The 6584-nt window shown below is 45.2% G+C and overlaps 1 protein-coding gene across 1 annotated transcript in view; it reads left to right on the top strand.

Annotated features, from left to right (window-relative positions):
* Positions 1-6584, top strand: part of Vsnl1 (visinin like 1) — a 107506-nt gene that overhangs the window by 49995 nt on the left and 50927 nt on the right. The window lies entirely within an intron of this gene.

Consider the following 6584-nt stretch of genomic DNA (forward strand, 5'->3'; position numbering starts at 1 on the left):
TGTGTGTGTGTGTGTGTGTGTGTGTGTGTGTGTGTGTGTGTGTGTGTTTCTAGAGATAAGCGAAGCAAGTTCTGAATAAGAAAAAATAGTGCTGAAATACTAAATATGGTTTTAGACGGTGAGGAGAATGCCTGATGAAAGAGCCATACAAATCTCAGAGACGGTGTCTGCTGATCACACATGAAGAGACAGATATGTAGAAATACACATACTTTTTTCTCAGTTAAAGGGAAAGTACCTGTGAGTGATTTTCACCAGGAAAGGTTCCCCTGTCTACAGGTAAGGACTTAGGGTCCCAACACAGCTCATTTAAAAGCACATCGAGTTACATACATGGAATCGACACTGGCTGCCACATGAACTCAGTATTTTGTACTGCTTAGGAGCTACTCTTTCTCTGGACATGGGCTATCATTAAAGTATAATTTCTGCTGCAGTGGCATTGTTCTGGTTGGCCTGAGTTTGTGCATTACAGTGGTTCTGGCATAATCTAGGGCATTCCGTCTTGTGGACACTTACATAATGTTACACTGGCGGAAGAGATGCAATTTTTTTTTGTTTTAACCTTTTCTGACTGAAATACCAAGTAGAAAATGTCTCTTTTTATTATTTTATTATAACAAATGTCAGTGTGGGCTCTGCGAACTATCCAGGTGCGGCGCATCCATGCATGGGAGGTTTGTGTCACGCTTTGAGGGTCTTAAGCTCTGGGCTGAACGCTTACCATAGCCTCAGCACCTCCCTCTTCTGAGTGCTCAAGGAGGGGCATATGGAAGACAGAGCATGCTCAGAGCTGCACCGGGAAGCCACCCAAACGCCCGTCCATGGGAACATGGAAGAACTCTGACATATTTCCACAATGAAATGTACAGCCGTCGAGATAGTTAAACTCCAGAAATGCTAAAACACAAGTCCAGAATCTCGGGGATTCTAAATTAGATAGAAATAAAATTAAGACGAGCTTTGTAGAACTGTAAGTGCGTGCAATGGGGTGACAGAAGAAGAAAAGTTGAGGAGTAAGGAATGAAAAGAGGGGAGCAGCAAGGGAGGAGACGGGGACATGGCTGTGTGGTGAGTACAGGACGTGCTGAAATCTCAGCTATGTTTTAGGATGGTGGGCTTGTGGTTGCTTGTTGAATTAAAAGCGGACCAGCTAGCAAACTATTAATAAACAAATATTTCACGGACTGCTGATTGCCAGGCACTCCAAATGATAGCTGATCAATTGAGCGCATGTAAGAACTGGGGGAGCACATAAAATATCGTATTATCAAGTGCATGTAGAAAGGAAGGTGTGCTGTGCAGTGCATGTATGACCTGTTATATGATTGGCTCAGCTAGGGAAGGCATTTGCCACTCAGCTCAGCTACCTCAAGTTTCATCCCCAGAAACCACATGACGAAATGTTGGAAAGGGAACCCAGTCATACAAGCTGTCCTCTCCTCCACACATGTGCTATGGTGCACACACACACACACTCACTCACTCACTCACTCACACACACACATTCACACGCACTATTGCTGCTGGGATAAACAGTCTGACTAAAGGGTTTATTTGGCCGCACTTCCAAGTCACAGTGTAGCACTGAGGAAAGCAGGACCGAAGCTGAAGTTGAAGCTATGGAGGAACACAGCCTACAGGCTTGCTCCCTCTGGCTCATGTTCAGCCAGCTTTCTTATAGAGCCTAGGACTACTGGCCAGGAGTGGTACCACCCACCATGAGCTGAGCCATTCTGTGTCAATCAACAATCAAGACCGTTCCCCACAAACAGGGCCACAGGCCAACCCGATCTGCACATCTCTCCACTGGGACTCCCTCTTCCCAGATGACTCTTGGTATTTGTCTTACTCACATATACATATATGTGTGCGTGTGTGTGTGTACATAGTGTGATATATATATATATATATATATATATATATATATATATATATATTACAAATTTAAGATCACACACCAATTTAAGATCACAATGGCATCCCTAAAATTTTCTAAGTAACTAGTCATTAGCATGTTGTGTAGAAATTTCAGGATATGCACCCATTATTTAGTTGGTATAAATCACTTCTGAGCAGAAGTAGAACAGATGTGCTTCCTAGGTCGTCCGGTGACTCCCTTCTACTCTCATACTCATATTCTGCCATTTCCTCATCTGGAGTTAGCCTGTGCTTGCAGACTTTCCACTGTCGGCATCAAGGAAAGCAGAGACAAATGGGCTGTGTCAGAGTCACCTTCATATCACTGAAGGTCGTGACTGAGAGAGTGCAGGGTGTCACATTCCTCGATACTTGTCTAAAATCAAGGGTCTTTTTTCCTTGAAGAAGCAGGAAATTTCTCTGTGTCATTCATATGACTGAAAAAGCCTCCGCCTCAAGCTCAGCTGTGGAAGCATTGCACACGCCTCTGTGTTTTATGACACACAGAAGCGCGTGGACCAGGATCACCTGCCACCGCCATTCTCACTCGCACCCCCACCTTCACCCCAAATCATACCCAGTGGCTTTGCTTCAGGAAAATGAGGCAAGACTTTCTGAGCTTGGTGGATGCTCTAGGTAGCCTCTAATCTCAGCCCCTGAACAGTGAGCCTTGAATATGGCCTCTGCTCTTGTGTCAAACAGGCAGAGAGCAGACAAAGTCCTCTCAGAGTCACCCAAGGACAGAGATCAAGGGAGAAGCACAGAAGAAATGTGCCGTGCACATAGAAAAAGAGGAAGGCAGCTCTGATAGGTGAGAAGGGGAGAGCTAGCGTTATGTAAGAGGCCCAGGAGGCAGTTGATGAGAAATGACTTCTTTTAAGTACTTCAGAAGAGTGCCAGTGTTCACCAAGGCTAGACTCAGTATCATGAAAACTGGGGCTTCCCAATAGTTCTCTGTGTGGTCAGGAGTAGGGCTGTCCCAGAACCCACTGACCAGCAAAAGCTACTACAGCTTCTGGTAAAACAAAGCTTCCTGCAGCCTCTGGCAGGACAAAGCCCACAGCAGCTTCTCATCTCTGTGCAGCCTCTATTGGTACCTCAGAATCACCATTCCAGAATCACCCCAGTTGCTCTTGAACTATGTTGAAGATTGAGACAAGAAACACTCATCTACTAGGCCAGGAGCCATGAACCTCCTCCTCGCCCTCACAACAAAAGCCTGTCTGAGTCCCAAATGTGAAGGAACATCCTCATTAAGTAAGCATTTAACCATGTGAAAGCAAGAGGTTTAGAAAATGAGTCACATTTCCCAGCGTCATGAAAGGCGAAGGCAAGATAGATGCTAAAGATCAGGGATGCTCAGTGCTGTGGGAAGTGGGGAGAGGTGAACTCCCGGAGCTCCTTGGCCAGCCAGCATAGCCAAATCTGCAAGATTTGGGTTCCGTGAGAAACAACGCCTCAGACAATAAGAGGAAGAGTAATTGAAATTGAAGAAGATACCTGATGTTGACCTCAGGCCTACACAGCACACACACTCATATGTATGCACATACACACGACCACATTCATACTATATACACTATACGCACATATACATAAATAAACAAACATTAAGTACCCTGCAGCTCTAGGTAGGGCCTCTCCACGGGAGTCCGAAAGTATTGTGGACAGAATACAGTGTGGGACAAATCTCAGAGGAAGACAGACTCACACCTCAGAAAGGGAAGGGAGTCCCTTTCTGAGTTAAGAGAAGTTAGCTGGCCTCGGCTCTGGCCATCTCCATGGGGAGGTATGTGAATAGAGTACATGAGGGCATCTCACTATTTTTTGCATGCATGCATGCATACGTGTGGGGTGCCCTGTATCTGAAACACACCCCCTTTCATCTGCTGAAGTGAGCTCTGTGGCACAGATCTAGACATGGCACCTCCCTGTTTGACACAGGTTTCATTCTTTAGAAATGCAGACCACAGTCACGACATTTCAGTCGCTGTAAACACAGTGGTGAGCAGGAACCTGCCACAGAGAAGCTTTGGGAAGTGTTTGCTGCTGGCTATGTAGTTCCTTCTTGGAAAGGCTGGTGGAGCAGAATTCCCCAGCCAACTTCAGGACAGGCCTCCTTACCCAGCACGATCACCTGAGCTGATACAGAAGGCACAGATAACATGGTTCCAGAAGGATTGCCACTCATGCTTGGTGAGGGGACAAGAGTGGATAGAAGAGGTGCTGATTTCAACGTGGGCTATCAACAGAAGATGGGTAACTAATGCAGTGACAGGTGAAACATTTTGCTCTTAACCTTTTGAAACAAAATATTTATTAGGTGATGGATTTTTTTTTCAAACTCAAAACCTCTTATCACCTGCACTGTGTCCCCTATAAATTGAAACACTGACAATCTTATTCCCTAGTACATATGAATGTGGCTGTATTCGGGTGTAGGATCTTTAAAGAGCTCAATAACTTAAAACAAGTTAAATAGAGTGGACAGAACCCCACCTACTATGACTGGTGTCTTTATAGAAAAAGAGAATCTAGACACAGAGCATATGGAGAGAAGACCATGAAAAGACTATATAGACGTCACAGAGAGAGACCTCAGAAGAAATCAACCCTGTCAATGCCTTGTGGGGGATTTGTAGCCTCCAGAACCATACAGCCAGCATATCTTTCTTGATTAGTCCATCCAGTATTTGGTACTGCATTTTGGTGGCCTGAAAACATCAGTATAGTCCAGGTTCCTTAGCCATTGACAAAAGTAAAGTCTGAGCCTTCTGCAAATGATGAAAGGCCACCCTGTGAGGCCTGCCTGGCTCCCTACATGGCTAGGAATTTCTGTGTCTCTGGTCACAGAAGTTGTAGCAGATGCTATGTTCTCCTCCCTGCTCCCAGCACTGCTGCAGCTAGGCTGAAAAGAACCGTATTTTGTCAACAAGAAACATGTACCTGATTTTCTGCCCATAGGAATTTCTACTTTCCAACAATCATTTGAACTGCCAAACCAAGATCACAGAATGAAGATGGTTTGCCATTTTAATCCATTTCCAGGGAAGACACTGCAATTTTCAAAATAATCAGACTCTGGAGATGAGCAAGCATCCATTTCCTGGGGTCTTCTTCCTGGTTGGAATAAGGCTGTCCCTAGCTTGCTTTGCTGCCATCATATCAAAACCAAGGAACACACCCTAGCAGAGTGTGGGAGCAGGTGAAGTTCTGAGTGAATATGTGTTGCTGGCATGAGCAGCCATGTAAAGGACCCTACTCCCTCACACCCATGTGAATGGCAAGGCCTTACACTGGTCTGAATACAGATATTGACAATGTGTGCCGGAAATATCAACCACAGCTTCCTCTTTCCGGATGACTGCAGCCTGACACTGCTCCCCTACAGAGACCCACACTAAGATGAGCTAACTTGCCTCCTCCTTCAGCTGTATCTAATAGCATGTATATATAATAAATGCTCAGGGTTTATTATATGCGCAAAGCTGCTCCTGCTTCATCTCCATCAGAGCATGTGGCCCCCCTGATTCCAGCTTTTCCGTATGCATGTCTTTCATTTCTTCATCCATCTGTCTCCCCAGTCAGGCCAATCCCATAACCATGAAGATCATAGCAGCAGAGTGCTGCAAAAAGCCCTATGATATATATTTGAAGTTTCGCTTTCAAGATTATTGTCCTTGGGAGTCATTTGGGTTGTCTAAAGTACACAAGTAATACAGGATTAGTTAAAATAGCCTTGGCATTTAGAGACCAACAGATGTGCAATTCAATCTCAGTTGGGCTACATGTGCCAATTCTTTGTCTCTCTGGATCTGTTTCCATATTTATAGGTGAAATAATAAGTCTTGTCTTGTCACCTCCCTTGGAGTCCCAGAGAAAAAGGAGGTGAACGTTATTTCCAGCCCACTCTGAGCTGTGTTTGCATCATGAGCGATCCATTCCTTTATTCTCAGAGAACCAAGGTTGAAGGGGTTTTATCTGTACCGATGGCAGTACGGAAATGCACACAGAGGTGGACTCAAGGCTCTCTGAAGGGTCAACAAAGAAGCAAGCTTTAGTCAGTCATGTCATCCACCAAGCATTCCAGAAGGGGTAGCAGGACCTCAGGTCACAGCCTAAGGCTACGCCACCGGCATCTCCAACATGGATTCCCACACACTGAGCACTGTGACCTCCCAGGAACAAAGCCTTTCCCAGCAGCCAGGTGCTAAAGGGAATGGGGACTGGCATTCACTTCAAGTGTGTGTGTGTGTGTGTGTGTGTGTGTGTGTATGAAAGTGAATGTGTGTGAGTGTGTGAAAGAAAGAATATGTGAGTGTATATGTATGTGTGTATGTGTGTGAGAGTGTGTGCATGTGTCAGAGAGAAAGTGAGCATTGTGAAAGTGTATGTGTGCATGTGTGTGAGAGAGTACGTATGAGTGTGTGATTATGTGTGTATGTGTGTGAGAGAAAGTGAATGTGTATGAGTATGTTTGTGATTATGTGTGATTGTGTGTGTCAGTGTGAGAGAAAGTGTATGTGTTAGATAGAAAGTGAGTGGGTGGATGTGAGTGTGTGTCTGTGTGTGTCAGTGTGAAGGAGTGTGTGTCAGAGAGAAAATGACTGTGTGTGCATGTGTGTGTGAGTGTGAGCATGTGAGTGTGTGTCAGTGTGAGAGTG

This window comes from Psammomys obesus, unplaced genomic scaffold, assembly GCF_907164565.1.
Source record: "Psammomys obesus unplaced genomic scaffold, mPsaObe1.curated_primary_1811, whole genome shotgun sequence".
NCBI classification, from domain to species: Eukaryota; Metazoa; Chordata; class Mammalia; order Rodentia; family Muridae; genus Psammomys; species Psammomys obesus.